Raw genomic sequence first — 18,979 nt, 5'->3', positions numbered from 1 at the left:
GGTGGGTGGGGGAGAGGCGCCGGGCGAGGCGGGGCCAGGCGGCGGCGGCGGCCGCTGCCGCTGCGCGAGGGACCCCCGCCCGCCTCGTGCCCTGACAGGAGCCGCCGCGGCGCCCGCGGGCGCCCTTGACGCGGCGCCCCTCATGCCCCCTCGAGAGGCGTTGGGGGCCAGCGAGACGCCGCCGCGCCCCGCCCCTCGCGGCGGGAAAAGGCTCTGAGGAGAACCTCGCTCGCTCTCCCGCGGCGCTTTTCCTCACGTCGTTTCCCCTTGAGGGGACGGGGAGGTGAAGGGAGCCCGCCTTGCTCCTCGCACGTGGCCAGTCGTCGGTGGAGGTAGAGAAACCGCGCACATTTGATATCCATAATAATAATAATAATAATAATAATAATAATAATAATAATGGTTTGAAATTTAAGACTCCCCCCCCCCCAAGGAAAAGGCACTTTCTTGCCCTGCCCGTGGCAGCGGCGTAGCGTGGGTTGTCAGCACCCGGGGCAAGGCAAGTAATTTGCACCCCCTAACCCGGGGCAAGGCAAGTAATTTGCACCCCCTAACCCGGGGCAAGGCAAGTAATTTGCACCCCCTAACCCGGGGCAAGGCAAGTAATTTGCACCCCCTAACCCGGGGCAAGGCAAGTAATTTGCGCCCCCTAACCCGGGGCAAGGCAAGTACTTTGCGCCCCCTAACCCGGGGCAAGGCAAGTACTTTGCGCCCCCTAACCCGGGGCAAGGCAAGTACTTTGCGCCCCCTAACCCGGGGCAAGGCAAGTACTTTGCGCCCCTAACCCCGGGCAAGGCAAGTAATTTGTGCCCCCTAACCCCGGGCAAGGCAAGTAATTTGTGCCCCCTAACCCCGGGCAAGGCAAGTAATTTGCGCCCCTAACCTGCCGCCGCTGCCAGCTTCTTCTTGCTGCTGCCTGGGCTGGGGTATTTACGGTAAGGTAGCAGCGGCGGCGGCGGGTCCGTGTCAGGTGATCTGAGGCGAGATGCCGCTGGCGCTGCCGCACAAACGACGCCGCTTGCCCGGAGGAGGAGGGCAGAGAGGCGAGGAAAATGCAACATGGCCCAGCAGCTGTAGCAGCAGGGCTGTGAGGAGGGGCTGCCTGGCGTGCCCTCCGCGGCCCTGACGCGCGGGGACCGCGGGCGAGCGCTGAGAGCCGCTGCCTGCCGGACGCCTTCAGCCCGGACGCGCGCACAGCTCGTCGGTTCTGCGAGACATGGGGCTCTGCTACAGCCTGCACCCGAGGCTCTTCGACAACTCCGGAGGCGGCGAGCGCCCCCCCCCAGATGTTGCGCCCGGTGCGGCCGGCCCCCCCCTGCACCCCCCACGCTACGCCACTGGCCCGTGGACCAGGAGGTTGTGGCGGGCGAGGCCTTCAGCAGCAGGGCCCTTATTTGCGCTGCCAGCCTGACCTTCACCCTCTTACATATAGAGAGGAAAGGAGACGCGGAGGTGCAAAGGCTTGTGGGGCAGAAGTAAGCCCCGCTGAGTTCATCAGGGGTGCCAACTTGACTACAGTATAATATTGGGGGGGGGAGGCAGGTAAGCCCTGCCCTGCATAGTTGAGCACATTGGCAATGCCCATCAACTGGGGGGGCTGACCCCCTCAAATGTTTTATTGGGGGGCCTGAAGGGACCTCGGTCCCTAGGAGTTGGCTCCTATGGGATTCACTGGGGCCTACTTCGGGGTGAAGTGCTATTGCAGCGCCACCCGATTCTGTAAAAGCATTTTAGAAATTATTCAATCTGCTGGATTAATCCATTTTAAAGGTACCAAGATTAAGATAATGATGGTGGTGATGTATTTTTTAAAAATACGCAAAGCTGTACAGTGGTACCTCGGGTTAAGAACTTAATTCGTTATGGAGGTCCATTCTTAACCTGAAACTGTTCTTAACCTGAGGTACCACTTTAGCTAATGGGGCCTCCTGCTGCTGCTGCCGTGCTGCCGGAGCACGATTTCTGTTCTCATCCTGAAGCAAAGTTCTTAACCCAAGGTACTATTTCTGGGTTAGCACAGTAGCGTAGCGTGGGGGGTGCAGGAGGGGGGCCGGCCGCACCGGGCGCAGCATCTGAGGGTTAGGGTTAGGGGGCGCAAATTACTTGCCTTGCCCCGGGTGCTGACAACCCACGCTACGCCACTGGGTTAGCAGAGTCTGTAACCTGAAGTCTCTGTAACCTGAAGCATCTGTAACCCAAGGTACCACTGTAAAACAAATGTAAAAACAACCTGCAAGTAGGAAACATCATCTCACATAGCGGTTGCCTCTTCCAAGAGACCTGCCTCATCTACAAGCAGTAAGGGACAAAGTAAAGCTTCTTGCTTCGGAAGTACTGTATTGTTTATTATGGGTGTAGGTTTTTACAAATTTAATCAGCCAACTAAAACTCATACAAACAGTCCACTTAAGTTTAATCAGGTGACTGCCCTAGTAAGAAGAGGCTGAAGAGTGCACGCTCCCTCACCAGGGAGAGCCTCACACAGAAAGCAATGTGTAAAAGAAATTAAGCATTGCAGAGAGACAAACATCAGAGTTTATTAACTGCTGCAGATAAAATGGCTCGGATTAAAGGCTCAGCTAAATAAATAATTCAAAAGTTAGCAACCTTATGAGGTTTTTTTAAAAAAACAATTCCGCATATTTTAATTGTTTCTGGATGGTGATAATGCAAGCCATGATAAGAATTCTTCGAAGGTGGGAATAATCTAAATAAATAGGAAAGGAGGCAAATCATAGCATAGCACTGTAGCGTTGGAAGGGACCCTGAGGATCATCTAGTCCAACCCCCTGCAATGCAGGAATATGCAGCTGGTCCATACAGGGATCGAACCTGCAACCTTGGCGTTATCAGCACCATGGTCTAACCAACTGAGCTATGTTCAGGAAGGGCACTCCTCCCAGAACTACTCCTATTTCTATCCCAGAACTTACATTTAAAAACGTGTGAGGTGCAACGTCTCATTACACCTTTGGCAATTCAAGGTGAGGAATGCCAATGGTTGCTGGAGTATGCACTGCTAGATAGTCTCCTCTAAATCCAGTGCTGTTCTCTCCCTCCAGTGTGCAGGCCACTTCAGAGGACCATTTCATGCATGCTCTTTTGTGCCATTCCTCATGCTACCACGTTTGGAACACATACAGTCATACATATTTTACTTCCATCCGCCTCACTTGTACGTCTTCTTTTTATCATATTCATCCTTGCAACAGTCCTGTGTGATGATTATTATTATTCCCATTGACTGATGAAAAACAGGCTGATAAAAAGTGCCCTGCTCATACCCCTAACAGAGTCATGCTTCGGCTAAGTGTTTCCACATCACATTCAACCTTTTCCCACCCCACATACCCACATTGCTCTTCCTGGGCTTCTTTCTGCACACCCATTAGGACGTCATTCACAAACAAGCACAAAGTACAGTCTTAGAACATATTTTCAGTGCCGAGTTCAGACTTGGAGCATTTGAGTATATATATTTTTAAAGCATGAGGAGAGTTCTGGCAGTCCTGAATATGTAGTCAAATTGGGTTGCGGGTGGGGTGATATATTTCTGCTTTCAGGGTTTTCTCTCCCCGCCACCCTGCTAATCATGGTCCTTTTATTATTTGAATATTTCTTCCAATCCCCTCTGTCTTATTGTCACATACTTCTTAATATACCTGCTGCTCCTTCACTTTGTCTTACCCTCCCTCTCTTGTGTTCTGTATGTACAGGTTGATATTTAAATCACAATATACTCATGGTTGCGCAAAACTCATTGAGGTTAGTGCCCAGGTTCTCCTTATATGTGATTCTTGCTGTTGTGATGAGAGAGAATCATGAGAGAATCATACAAATATTTTTATCAATTGTTGAGCTAGTAAGATACCTTATTGTACAAGTTCCTGATGAGGATACTGTTCTTATCACATTTGGATGTTTATATGAATATTTTATATAAACAGCTTGCTTCTCTGATCTTATGAATCCATAAACTTGGAAGCCAGACTGCAGAAACCTATAAATATATAACATCTTTTTAGAGAAGTTAGTCACATGCTTTGCACATCTTTACATTATGACAGCAGTTACTAAAATGCAATAAAGCAAAAACAGATCAGCTGTGTTTTCCACAATATATTGCAAATGTGCTAACACTACTGATACTTCCATTCAAACACATTTACTACCATCCACCTCCTTCCAGTGCTGGACTCTTTCCATACTTTACTGCTTAGGTTTGTTGGCAGCTTTTACTTAAGTTTATTTAGAAAATAACTGATTGGTTTTTGTGGCATCTCTTTGAAAAGATTATTTTAAGCAACCATTCTCTGCTGTTCCACTCAATAAAGAATTAGCAAAAAGGTCAGCAAACGATGGAATGAAACAGGAAAGTGATTATTAATTCTCATGAGGAGACCCACCTATTTTATTTTCTTCTGCCTTCTGTAACATTTCAAATGCATCAGGAGATAATCCAGACAAAATTATAGACTCCATCTATAGACATCTAGTACCAGCTGACTAGGAAGCAGTAAATGCATTTTTTAATTGTTGCCTTTGACATTCTTGATAGAAGTAGGGTTATTTACAAAACAAAGGTGGTGTTTTTCTACGGATTTGGACCTAATTCACTCTTCTCTGATAAGTTGGGTAGATAGTCCTAATGCAAAGAAGAAGAAAAAGCCAAAATGGATTGAAATCGTAAGTAATTAAGAGGGTCAAAAAGTATATGATATTGTATGGTTGTACGTATTTAAAGCAAATGGCAGCTGTTGTGTGAAAGTGTGTCTCAGTGTGTGTGAGAGAGAGATTGGAATCATGGTATGTGAAGAGAGCGCTTTAATCCTTTTGCCCAAGTCTGGACTCTCCCTCTCCACAATTGCCATTTGAATTTGGAGGGAAGATCCCATTGTTGCTAATTAATTGTTCTGTCTCTGAGAGCAGTAGAAGGCTGAGCACAGTCAGTTTTGTTTTTGAAGATGGGGAACCAAAATGGTTCTCTCTGAGGGGTACTGTATTTTAATAGCCATGCAGGTGTGCGTGAGAGGAGACTGTCTTTAAGGTGCCTTGATCCTTTAGGGTTCTCATAGCTACAACCGGCATCTTGAACTGAGACAAGAAGCAGATTATGTGTAAGTGCAACTGTTTTAAGACTGGCAAGATAATTTTCATTTGTCTGCTCCCAGTTAACTTACATATTTTGTAAACAAACAAACAAAAACCACACCCACCCCAAGTTTCCAAACTATTTTCAAAGGCAACACTAATTCACATGGGAACTGCTTTACAATGTGGATTGGCCTGATCAGTGGAGGGTTTCCTAGCATTCCTGGCAATGGTGAGATTCTTTATGAATGCTGCTCTGTGTCTTTCAGAAGTTGTGGATGCCACACGGCATGGGTGCCAACAGGATTTTCTGGGCCAAGTATGTGAATTGGGCCTTCTGCCCCTTGAAACTTTGCATAAAATTTGCATACAGTTTGTGTTATACACAAATTTGTATCCTGTTTTGCAGGTGAAATGGAGGGCCCCATAATAAATTGGGCCACACACAAGCAATAACATTTCAGACGGACAAAATTTCAACAGATGGAGTTTTTTCTGTAATTTTATTTCCATACTAGGTTTAACCTTTTTCATTTCTGCTGTCACAAAGCTGTTAAACACCCAAGATCCCCATTTACCCTAATACCATTCCTAAAACAATGCAATGAACTCATGTTTTCTTGAATTATATGACAGTTATGTTACCGTATGTCTTTTATCACTTGACTACAGGCAGGCAATACAGTGTAGGAGCCAGTGTTCGAAATTCCCATTGTTCTAGACGCATTTTGCAACAGAGAATTTCATTAGTGCGAGCAGTTTCTGAGCTCTGGGCGCAGTACTGCGCCTACAATTTCAATTAAAACGGCAGGGTGGAAGGAATGAAGACCTTTTTCTGCCTCTCCACTTCTAGCTACCTTCTGAAGACCGGAGAAGAGACCCTTTTAAGAGTATTAGGGGGGTAGGCAGGAGAGGGACTAGACAATGTATAAAATGAACCTAATATTTTAGCTGCAGTTCATTCATTTTCAGCTTTATATTCTTGTTATAAAAAAGCATGCCTAGACATTCAGTTGTTGCTCCCAGAACCTTGGTTTAAGGTGCCATTTAGCTCCTGGCTTTCATATCTCAGTTTCTAACACTGGTAAGAGCAGGAATGGTACTTCAGGTAGTGGAAGGTGGGGTGGGCGTGGGCTCATAAGAAATAGAAGATTTATAGCAACTAAAGTTCTCATGCCTGTGCTTAGATAAATTAAAGATTTATTATTATTATTATTATTATTATTATTATTATTTAAATTTAGAGTATTCTGGGTGCATTTCTTGTGGTCATTGATTTATATTGATAAAATATGTATAAACTGCCCATATGAATATTTAGAAAAGAATAAACTAGCCACATAAAATATTAAGGCAGTGTAGAACAATATATACCTCATAATAACTACACTTACATTTACACCCCTCATTTTTATTTTTGAGCCTTTAACATAAATGTATCCATTTAAGTGTTTATATCAGGGGTTGTCAACCTGGTCCCTACCACCCACTTGTGGGCGTTTCAGGATTCTAGGTGGGCAGTAGGGGGTTCTATGACACAAACTGACTCCTCCTTCCATCGAGCACTGGTGAGCGGTAAGAAAATTTTACCATCAAGAAAGATGCATTAGTGGGCGGTAGGTATACAAAGGTTGACTACCCCTGGTTTATACCAACAGTTACACCCCCCAAGAATTCCCCTGTTTCCCTCCTTGGATGGGAAACAATTCATCACCACCACCTTCATTGGTGCTACAAATCAGCAGCTCCCCCCTCCCTTTTCATTTTTCTCATCCCAACCACAAAACAATATTAGTACAGCAACATTGGACTACTTTGCAGGGCTGATGTAATCTACACTCTCAGTCAATCACAATATCTCCCCTGCAATTTGGATATACACATGTCAGCTTTTATTTGCATTTCCATTGTATTTTTTTACATATTCAGGAAAAAAACATTTTTTTGCCAAAATTAAACTTGGAAAGAGCATGAACTCGTGTCTTTTCAGGAGCTAATTACTAAATTAGCAATTATTTATCTGGGCTACAATCACTTCTCTATCAGGAAAGGTGAAATAGCAGTTTCGAAATGAACCGGGAATTCCTGTCAAAATAAACCTGGCACTCCTTCTCCATTGTCAGAATCTAGAGAAAAATCTAGAGTGATGTACACCCCAAGGAAGACCCCAGACCAGCTTCTGAATAAATCAGGAAGTTCCTTCTCAGTTGTTTAGTGAACGGACTTCCTGACTCAGTTTGGAGTCTTCCTTTGTCTTTGAATGACTCTTTTAATTTGGAAAAAGTATTTTCATCATACCCTTTGTTAAGCCAAGGATATGTTGTGTCACAGCAATATAAAATTTTGATACTATCAGATTGAAATGTCCTGTGAATTTTGTGATTTAATAGCAAATTAGCAAACAATTGGCAATATAAAGGAAGATCTTCACCTTAGCTCGCTCATTTGCATTTTAGGTTTGTAATCTGATATCATTACAAATGCACTGAGCACATAATTACATTTGTCATTTGAAATGGTTCCAATCCACCCCCCAGTTGTTGAGCAGTGTAACATTTTTGATCTCTACCTTGGAATTCCGTATTTCCCCTAACTGTTGAAACAGAGCATAAAACATAGCATAATAATTCAGGACACAATTCAACATTTCAAGTTCAAAATCTGCACAAGTCCTCCTGCCCCATTCCCAGTGGGAAAGAAAAGGTCTAACATTTTCATTTCCATCACTGAAATAGTATGTTGCTTGCCCAAATAACTTCAAGAGAGAATACCAGCTGTAAATGCATTGGTCTGAAATTAACCATATGATTGACCTTTTGGTGATTAGAAGCAGCAGCATCAAGAATCATAACAAAAAACCGTGTCAAAGATGTATCTAGTTAAGTACAGTCATATGTATATCCAGGAACACTAGTCTCATAATTACATATACCTCTTGGCTTAACTCATTGTCCTCCAAATGCTATTCACCTGTGCTATTATAGAGTTATGTCATCCAAAGACAGCACTGAATTTAAAGACAGAAAGACCACAATAGCTCAAGAAAAACAATAATTTATAACGCAATCTGACATACCTATTTAAAAGCAAGTCTCTTTGAATTCAGTGGGGCTTATTCTTAGGTAATTGTTTCCAAGGTTCAGAGAGAGAAGCTATGTTTAACTTGAACCAAGAGGGAAAGTCTTCCAGGTACATGGTAGGAGAACCAGGGCTGTGTGTGTGTACATGAACTTGAGGTTTAGTTTTTTATGTGAATGTGGTCAGTAATTTAGTTTCCTGTAAATAACTTTCAAAATACATTCAGATTTAAAGTAAGAGCTTGGAACATTTCAATAGTTCACTAAAAACTCTGTTAAGGCGAACATTTAGGCAAAACCAATCAAATTTAATAAAGCACTGTTTCAAGACTTAAAGCTGAAGATGTAAAATGAGAATGTTAAATGAATGCTAGTGAACTATTCTAAATATATCTTCATTTTGTCATTCTCGGTTAAATTTATGGGTTTTGCCCCAGAATCTTGATTAATTCAGGCACGTTTTTATTAAACTACCTGTTGTTAAAACACTTCATAAACTCTTATGGATACTATATCTAATATAGATAGATTGTGTAGATACGACTCATAATTAAACACTTGGGTTGTTTTAGTTCTTTTCCCTTGAAACACAGAACAGGCAATTGTTTTGTATAAAAGATGGATTGCTGACTATATTTTAAACACTGAAATCAGAATCCTTTAACAAAAAAGAAAGCGGGAAGAGGACATTCCCATTTGCAACAGTAATCCAGGCATCTGAAACCTGAACAAGTTCTTTTAATTAAAAATAAAATAAAAAATCACTCCCATATGAAGACAATGGATACTTGCACTTTTCACATCCCTTGTATACCCCAGACAAATAGGAAATGCTGTCAGTTTTAGCCATAAAAGTGATAGCGGATGCCATTAAATTGGCTACAGACAAAACAAACACAACTGTATAGGCACATTTGTATTTTGTTTTGTGACTTGGTCACTGTAAACAAAATATCCTCGCAGTCATAAAAAGTGTTTTGTGAAAGATAGCCTTTGAACAGCTGGTGTAGCTGATAAGGAGTAAGCATTAACAAAGTCACTTGCTGAACAGCACAAGTCAGCTGCAGTTCTTTGTCTGGAAAATTCCTATGTCCCCGTAAGTTAGCTTAGCTAATGAAGTCAGCTGGCATCAAGAACATTAGAAAGGGAGACCCTGGTCATTTTAGTGCTAATTTACAGTATAGCTTCATATTTATTAAAATCTCATAAAATAAATTGATAGTTTGAAACTGATACTCTCTTTTTGCTCACTTTGAAAACTCATAATTCTCAAGGTATGTTGGACTTCTAAGCAATCATTTTGAAGGAATCACATACTGAAAAGCATTTCATGGGGTTTTTTTTAGAACAACAGGCTAGCAAATTTAGACCTAACAACACCTTTTCATTAAACCTTTTTTTGAAATTCGAGATAAATTGGGGGAAAATATTTGTATCCACAGGCGTCATCTAGCTGCTGTTAGGATTTTGAACCAACCAAAGCATCAGGAAATCGTTCTCTGCCATCCAGCATTTCTGTCCCCTTGTTACAACCTTCTTCTCATCCCAAGGATAACTGCTTGAGCATCCAGTAATATTCAGTAATATTACATATTACTGAAGTCTCTTGAGGTACCTGCAATATTTCATTTACCCTATGACACCCTATTCCTCACTGGCTTCTCAAGATGATAATTTGCAGACTGTCCATTATCAGTTTTGTTTTAAAAATTAGGAGGAATGTTTTATGGGATTTTGCAAACAGGTCAGTCCTACTAAATTTAATGGAGTTTACTCCAAAGTAAGCATGTACTGGAGTGCAGCCATACTGGAGTGGACAGTGGAACTGGTGTGTGCCTTTTGAAATAACTGCAATCCTACCCATGTCTGCTTAGAAGTTAAATACCACGGAATTCAATGAGACTTACTCCCAGGTACATAGCCGCATGAAATGGAAGTCCATCGTGTATCTGAAGAAGTGTGCATGCACACGAAAGCTCATACCAAGAACTGACTTAGTTGGTCTTTAAGGTGCTACTGGAAGGAATTTGTTTTGTTTTGACTATGGCAGACCAACGCGGCTACCTATCTGTCCCAGGTACATGTGTATAAGATTGCATATTCAGCAATGTTTTCTGTCTGAATATTGAGGTATGACCACATGGGTGCACACTATTATTTTTAAAAAGTATCACCAAAAGGGAAACTAGGGGCAGTGTTTTACCAGGAACCAGATAATTGGAGACATCTTTGGTGAACAGTTGCAGCATTTCTTCACAAGGGGAGAGTTTGAGCATTTCCATGCAGAAAAGACTTCTCCAAGACAATGACATTTTTCAGATTTCCAAGACTCTATCAACAGAATGGAAAAGCAGAAACTTCTCTGTTCCTCATTGCTTCAGATGAGAAGCTTTATCATCCAAAAAACACTTACACTATAATTTGAGATAGGGCTTGCTTCCCTTTACTAATTTGTTTCAAAGACCATGCAAAGGGTAGTTAAAAGATGTATCCTATTTAATGGAAGGCCAGAAAATCAAAAGTACACATTAGAATTTTGTCACGTCAGTCCAGATATGTTAAGGTACCAACAAAAAAGCCAATTTTTTTCACATATTCAGTTCAGTCCCATACATGTTTGCTCCCATGTTAAGTGTGCATAGAACTGCAGATTCACGCATAGTCTTATACGGAAGGAATGAGTGGAGCTTGTAATTTTTCTCTTGGACAGTATTCTTTGGTGTTGCAATATAACGCACCTAAAATGATTCGCGTGCTTTGTGCTTGTTTTGATGTACTAAAAACATTCTCCTTTTAAAATGTCAGTAACACCAAAAACCCCTCCTGATTATACGTTCTTAAAAATGATAAACCCACAGAAGATGGCTCGAGGACATAATATTAATTTCATGTACTGTAATATTGTTCACATGTATTTTGCGTTTATTGTATTCTCCCATTTTAGGAGAGTGAGTATATTGTACTCACAACATATATGTGTTAAAATTACTAAAATTTAATCTACTCAGGCTCTTATGTATATATTCCATCTTTTTCACATACTTATTTTATAACACTTAGAGAAACAATTGTAGAATAGTGGCTAGTTACTCTTGTTCCCTTAGAATTAAACAATGTTTGAGACTTCCTTAAATAAATAATAATATTTATAAGACCAAGGAATGAATAAGTAACAGGAATTGCATAAAACAAGAACAGCCACCCAAAAGATTCTTCAGGTTTTAGGCAGAGAAGGAAAATTGTTGTGCGTAGAAACTGCCTATAGATGGCAGTGTTGGGAACTATCAGCCTCACAGCAGAGTAGATAAGATATCTCAGCTGGTCCCAGCTACAGCTGTATACTTGGCTTGGTGTATTCTAAATGTGTTAATGGGTTCTTCTAAGATGGGTAAAATTGCTTTCATGATTTATTTTCCAGAATCACTTTCTTTGTATACTAGATGCATTTATTTTTATCCTGTATGTGAACTCGAACAAAAAAATCAAATAAAGACTACATTACAGAGATTATATCTCTGTCATTAGTTTCCAGATTCAAACTTAGCACAATTGTAAAATGATCTTTCTCTCCCCACCCTCACCCCTTAGGTGGCCGGCTGTGACTCGCATCTTTGTGGTAAGTTTTCAAAGGAAATATTCCTTCTTCCTTCTTGATGCTGACCATAAAAAGCCATCAAGCTTAGGGCACTTCCAGATGGCTTCTACTGTGGGGACTGGAAACCTTCAATCTGCAACCTGTAGGATGCTTAGGTCCTTGCTGCGTGACTAACAGGGTGAAGGCTGTGATGTACATATATATGGCTGCATTTCTGAAACAAATGCCCAAGGAGATAGTGGAGAGAGTGCCATTTTTGTGTTGTGCTTTAGAGCACAGGAATGTGGGCAGCTCCCACTGGGACGTAAGAATTGTGCTGCTAGGTCAGACCAATGCCATTTTGTTTTTGATAGCAACAAGGCAGATGCCTCTAGGGTCCCCTTTGTTGGGTCATTAAGGTGAAGGCTTCTTTCTGTGATTTGTCTCCCAGCATCAGATTCAAGGTATACTTCCCTTGTACAAGGAAGCTCCACTAGCTATCATTGCAAGTCATAAATAGGTGACCACTCTGTGCTGCACATATGGATAGAAAAATGGTTCGTTTGGATATCCAGAGTTTAATGAAAATATTTTGAAATGCCAAGGTTCTTAGGAGGGAAATGTGAACATTGCAAAATGCAAGGAATTCTGAGGGCTAAAATAAACATGACTAGGATTGCATGAATGCAATTAACTTGCCCAAATCCTTTTTATAAAAATTGCCACAGGGGAACCTAAGCCATATCAAGACTGTGTGGGGTAAAAAGAGAGCTATTAACCCTTTCTCTTCACTGTGGTCCCAATAAAAATTACCCTATCACCTTTTTTGCATCCAGAGGGAGAGGGATGCCTCCACTGGTGCCAAATGCAGCTCCCCCCCTGAAGCAAATCAAAGTTAGGGAAGGGAACTTTCATTGAAACCACAGCAAGGGAGAGAAACTCCCTCTCCAGCCCTTGTGGTCCAGATGCTGTTCAGCTGTGGCTGCTATTTGCTTAACAAAAAAGATCCAAGTCCATTGTACTCATGCATTTAACATTTCTACCTTGGCTTAGATTCTGTTCTTGGGGTGGGGATCAGAAAAAGAAACAGCGGCATGCATTCTGCTATCGTCATTTCCATTAGCCCTTTTCCCCAGTGAAAAACCTACATTCAAAATTCACATAAACCTTTTGAAATGTTTAATTAAAATTCCAACACCCTTAGGAATTATTGTTTCATGTTGACTTTGGAGTATCACCCCTCGCTGTGATTCCTTCCCTCTTTCTTTCTTTCTTTCTTTCTTTCTTTCTCTTTTGTAGTCTGTTTTTAGGAAGCTTGAACTGAATACTGCTGCATACAAATTCCAAATCAGAAGTCCAGTGTTGCATATAATGTTTCTGTCTGTGTGAAACAGACAGAACATGACCCACCTCTGTTGTGAAAGGGCAAACTGTATTTGAAACATTCAACATAATTCTCCTGGCTGGTTGTTAGCTCAGAACGGCCCATAGACATTTTGGCACCCAAGGTGGAAAGTAGTTTTGGCTCTTTCCCACCACACTTCTAGCACCATCACCCAAAATCTGAGGAACAGGATGATTTGGCACCCCCTTAATGTTGGCTCTACAATCTGCCATTCTGATTGCCTGCCACCTAGGCCAGCCGTGCCTCTTTACTTCAAGAGGGAATGGAGAAAACTAGCAACAGAATAAATTAATATCTTGCACCATATTTTTTATTTTTGTAATACTGGAAAGCTGTGGGAGTGAGTGTGTATTGTGTCATGATCTCAACTACAAGACTTCTTTCCAAGCCAGGCACCAGCCTTCACATATCCAGTGCCAAAAGTAAGGGAGTGACTTGGGATGTGTTCACACCAAGATCACCTTTCTTGGTGTTAATGCACATCTGCAAAGACCTCCTTTCTCAAGACTGGATGTGTTCGTATAGGGTGTAAATTCTGGCCTCCCACTAGTCTGCAGGGCAGAAAAGGAAGGTAATAGGCCAAGCTGAGATCCTGGCCAACACATTTTAAAAAGCCAACTTGTGGTAGCATCACTGTGTCAAATGGTGACATGAATTAGTCCTTAGACTAATTCTTTGAAAATTTGACTTTGTTGGGACCCATAAAAGACTTTAATAGAACTGAGCTCACCTAGTTCCTACCTAGTCATTTCCTCCAGGAACTCTTAATCTTAAAGCCCCTGTTGGGTTTGTAGCAGAAAGTTACAGTGGAAAGTCCTTTTATCCAACCCTTACATTCATCTTCTGGCAACATCATTTTCCCCATTCAGAGTTATTTCACAGAGTTCCTACACAGGTGGCATTTGCATGTGGGAATCTTACAGGCAGCTTCTTACAATGAAGAACCCATGTGAGAGATTGACACACATTAGAATTGATGTGGTTTTCATGTAATGATTATGTAGGCATGTTGTGTGAAACAGCCCTAATTCTCAGGCTAATATAAACACAAACATGAGCATATATTAATCTAGGTTAAAATTTCTGAATACTTGGATTGCCTTCAGATCAACTAGTCTGTAGTCATGGTCAGGCTACAGAACTAGTCCAGTCCATGAGTTGCCAACCACTGTCATTACCTATCCTAGTGTAGGGTTGCCATATTTCAAACAGTGGAAATCCAGACAGAAAAGTTGTTGAGCTTTTTTTTTTCTTTTTTTTTTAGATTTGCCCAGATTTGTAGGTAGGGTTGCCATATGTCCAGATTTTCCCAATTTCTACCAAGACACTGCTGCCAACAGCCATTTGGTGAGTGGTGGAGAACATGCAAAAAGAAGGGGAATGGCTTTGGGGAGATCACGGAATGAGGCAAAAGCTGATAACACAAAAGCAAGACACAGCCAGAGATTCTGACCCTGCAATGCAGAGGAAAAGAGTTACTAACAGCAGTCTACAAACTCAAATTGGTGGAGAGGATTATTTTAAACCAATCAATTTTCATGTGTCTAAACTGCCCAAAATCTCACTGAGAATATGTGACCTTACAAATCAATCTTCCTGGCTGCTGAAGACCACATGCAGGGTTCACAAGTGCCTTCCACCCGTTTTGATTTCACTTGACATTTTAAAGTATGTGCAAGAGGTACTTAGCGGATGTTGAGCCATTACCTTGATCCTTCCTGTCTCAATTTTTAATGGAGCTCTTAGGAACATAATTCGCTTGGTGCTGGATGAGTTGCTTCATTAAGATCATCCCTTCTTAATTCCTTGCATACATACACACATTATTTAGGCCAGATGTTTGTAATGGTATTGCCAAAAACAAAAGTTTGTATGTTGAAAAGGTCACACACTATAATGCACAGAATCAAGCTCTGAATGGAGCCCTGCCATGCTCCTGAGTATTACAGTGGCACACAAAAACTTTGGCAACCCCCTGATGCAGTTAATAAATAATAGCTTTCACACATTAAGTGCTTGCAGTATCTCCTTCAAACTCTATGGGTCAAGGCTAACAACCACTTGGCATGTAACAAGCTGTTCAAAAATGGGAGCAAGGTGAACAGAAAATTGAAGGCCATCCTATAGTCAGCAAGAATATATCTACATGTTGCTCAGACCAGAGAGCAAACCTTTTCAGGAGGTTTTATAGGACACTGGGAACATCACATGACCTGCTCAGGTCTACTGGTGCGAAGAGGTTTCCTTGAATGGTCTTCCTTAATCTCTACCCACTGCAGACTCTAGTCCTGAGATCTGGTCCTCTGCAGGCCCCACGTTAATGTGATTCCATAGTCCTAAAATGAAGGCCCATATTGTTAGATCTGTATCAATGAAGCCCCACCCCATATAGCTGTTTTAACTGGTCTTTTTAAATTATTCTTATTGGTTTTTATTCACCCATTATTTATGCTTAATCAAGTATTCCATGTATATGTTTTAATCTATGGTTGGTTTTTGCTCCCATTTACAGTATTTAACAATTATTCGCTTAGATTCACGCTGTTATTTATTTAGATGTTTTGCTTATGCTGGTCTGTGACCGAATAAAGTAAATTCATTCATTCATTCAATGTGCTTCCACAGATGTGGGGAAGGAGAGGAGGTTCATCTCTACACATACGTAGTGTCTACAGATGACGACAAATCACAAGCATCCTTTCATCTAACTTGTAGGCTGATGGAATGCAACAATTAGATTTATATCTCGTTACAGCTCACAGTTTATTAATAGAAATAGCACAAAGGCATGAAAGCAAAAACAAAATGTGGCAATCACATATATGGGCAGGCTTCACTTACTCAGAGACGAGAAATAGTAACTGTACATGCTCAGTACTACTTTACGTATTTCAGTTCTGAGCCTGGATTTTGATTAAGCCAAATGTATGTTGTATAGCGGGAAGCAGGTGGTGCTGTGGTCTAAACCACTGAGCCTCTTGGGCTTGCCGATCAGAAGGTCGGCAGTCCCCGTGACGGGGTGAGCACCCATTGCTCGGTCCCAGCTCCTGCCAGCCTAGCAGTTCGAAAGCACATCAAAGTGCAAGTAGATAAATAGGTACTTCTCCGGCGGAAAGGTAAATGGCGTTTCCATGTGCTGCTCTGGTGCTGGCCACATGACCCAGAAAAACTGTCTGGACAAACATCAGCTCCCTCAGCCAGTACAGTGAGATGAGTGCCGCAACCCCAAGTTGTTCGCGACTGGACTTAACTGTCAGGGGTCCTTTACCTTTACCTTTTATGTTGTATCGCAATGTGTCAGTCCACAAATAGGCTCCATTGTTTTGCTATACCTCCGGGTATAGGGTATAATAATAATAATATGAATGTTGTTTAGTACGTTTCAGTTAAACACTTCATATTCAAGAACAAAATGCACCAAGAGTTTGTGTATGGGCAGCAAATGCCATGTCACACGTTTCCTTTCCTTCCTGGCAAGAGAGGGAGAAAAGTGAGCAGGGGAGAAAAGAACCCTAGAAATACAGAGAGCAGAGGAAGCAAGAATCCCAACCTCTTTGTAATTGCAAGAATAACACCCCCTGCGGTAGAGAATCTTCTCATACTTAAGGCTTTATAAGCCGTGTATTTGTGAAGTTTCCTTCCCCTACCTCCCAGCCATATGCTGCTCTGCTGTATATTTATTTCTTGCAGTTGTAATATATAGAAAACAAAGCACAAACCTGGGAGAAAGGTGAAAAGCATCATGGGATGAAAGTATGTTGGCAGGGTGGCTCATGTTCATCTGTACGACACAGTATCCTGTGATTACTTGCACATCACCATGAACCATAATCAGATATCTAATGCTAAAATAGACATATGGCAGACACACAGCCAGTCCTTATTTGATAGGCCTTAGGGTATGGCTTTGTTGCTATTTCTAGAATGAGGTGTGCAATACTTACGTTTTGGGCATGTAAATACTAAGGGTTTGGGTGAAAAGAGATCTTACTATAAATGAAATTGAAAGTACATCAGAGCAGAAACCCATTTCCTCCCCCTCCTACTGTGTTAATCTGTAAAATCCTGTTGCCTTGATGCTGCTGCATGCATAAATTAACAATCATATTTGTGTGTGTTTTAGCAGACCCACTGCGTAGAAGAGTGAGTTGGGTGCGGACAAAAGTTCAGAGAGTGAATTTCTGGTGAGAGGCCATAACAACGGAAGCCAGGTAAGGAGGGTAGGAATCAGCTAAGAGAGAGATGAAACTGCAGTAGATCAAACCCTGCTGTTCTCTTAGTCAAATAGCCTTTGTGGGAGAGCTTTAAAAAGGCCCTGTCCTTCAGCCGAGAGTGTGCCTGAAGCTGTAATTAGCTTCAAACCATGGCCTGTCCTACGCAAAAGGAAAATGTCACACAGTGGTGGGCGTTCTTGGAGACATTGTGGTAGAATCTGGGTACCAGCTGTTGCCTCTGGAAAAGAACTTGCTGTGGACACCCACAGCTCTGCGAGGCTGGCAGGAGGCAGATCCAGTGTTCCTCTTCCTTCACACCTCTTTCCCTTTTCCAGTTTTTTTTCTAGGCAACCCAGTGGGACAAAAAAAAAAAGTCTGGTTCAGGAACTTCTAAACCGGTACCAGATCCACTCGTGTGCTTCACACAGGGCCATCCGCAATCAGAACTCATTTAGCCAGTGAGGCATGTGCAAATAATTAGGGAGGGGCAGGATGTGAGACCACTCTATTTTAGACACACTCTCATTACTGTTCCCTTTTGGCCCTCCCTTGGAATGTTCCACGCATTTTGACACACCTACTGATTGCCAGATGAGTGTGTCAGTTACCACTTAGTACTCATCTGATGACCAGCTGACATTTACTGAATGATTCATCCACACAATAGCCCCTGCTGAATTTGGACTTCATGAACACGTTACAATCAGAACACATGTAAAGCAGGCAGACTGCTGTGAAATCTGTACTCAAATAAAGTCCAAAGGAACTCGTAAAAGTTTGCATTTATGAATCTCACCTCTACCTTTACTCTCTGAAACCATAACCAGAGTATGCAGAGCATACTCTGGAAAGCTGAAAGCAGCAGTATAACCAAATCCCTCCAGTACAAAACACCAGAGATCCAACGTTGAAGTCAGCAAAGTCCTGGTTCTACAACTCTTCCCTCCCATTGTGGCATCTCTGCCTCAATCCATCCAAGTAAGGAGTGCTAAATAAGAAAATAATAAAAATGGCAGTCGAGGACAACAAGATGAAGAGGGGGAAGATAAAAGGAATGTTGCCACACATAAAACAGAAACCCAGTCAGATGGGCAGGGTATAAATAATATAATTATTCTTATTCTTCTTATTAAACATGGAACATAAGGCAAATGCAGCATATTCCACAGTGTAATGCTATTGGCCACCACAGTTGCCACCTTGACCTTGTAGCCAGCCAGCAACAGCCTTTCCCCAATGTACATATACTTAATTGTTCAAGAAATCCAAGACTCCACTGCTGGTAAACACTCTCAGCCAATAACCGTCAGCTGCCTGCAGTGCAGTATAATTTCCACAATTCAACTGCATCTTTCCATAATGCATTTTTCACCTCCTGATAATGCATCCTCAAACCTATTTCCTGTTGATCCATTAAGTGCCTATATATTCTAGTGGTTCATTCTCACACTACTGACTTTTAATAATATGCAGCTATCCTCTTGTGATAACTATAGTGGTAGCAATTCTCTTTCATCAACACTTGTAATTACTTGGTGCAGTTTTTTCTTTCCAAATTCATCCTTGAGATGACTCTCATAATCCCTTGCAACTAATGGTTTGGAGGTTGACGATGTTA

General features: G+C 41.9%; 2 long non-coding RNA genes across 18 annotated transcripts in view; both read left to right on the top strand.

The window, feature by feature from the left end:
- The first annotated feature begins 1,370 nt into the window (after positions 1-1,370).
- On the top strand, positions 1,371-16,214 carry LOC309326278. Of its 2 annotated transcripts, XR_014150251.1 has the most exons (6): positions 1,371-1,475; positions 3,717-3,765; positions 4,559-4,686; positions 9,611-9,779; positions 11,757-11,784; positions 15,773-16,214. It is a non-coding gene; the product is annotated as an uncharacterized lncRNA (long non-coding RNA). The 2 variants fall into 2 exon arrangements; XR_014150252.1 differs by lacking the exons at positions 1,371-1,475; positions 11,757-11,784; positions 15,773-16,214 and adding an exon at positions 10,246-11,748 and having other exon boundaries at positions 2,886-3,765; positions 9,611-10,081.
- Positions 16,215-16,827: 613 nt separating this feature from the next.
- LOC309326275 overlaps positions 16,828-18,979 on the top strand; it is a 29,921-nt gene continuing 27,769 nt past the window's right edge. For 4 of the 16 annotated variants that reach the window (XR_014150234.1, XR_014150237.1, XR_014150238.1 and 1 more), the window contains exon 1: positions 16,832-17,358. This is a non-coding gene — a long non-coding RNA (uncharacterized lncRNA). Of the gene's footprint in view, positions 17,359-18,979 lie in introns of all 16 variants that reach the window. The other 12 variants (XR_014150235.1, XR_014150241.1, XR_014150248.1 and 9 more) reach the window with 9 other exon arrangements.

This window comes from Podarcis erhardii (genome assembly GCF_964252035.2).
Source record: "Podarcis erhardii genome assembly, chromosome: 12".
NCBI classification, from domain to species: Eukaryota; Metazoa; Chordata; class Lepidosauria; order Squamata; family Lacertidae; genus Podarcis; species Podarcis erhardii.
Note: the sequence above shows the minus strand (reverse complement) of the source record. Positions and strands in the feature narration are given on the sequence as shown.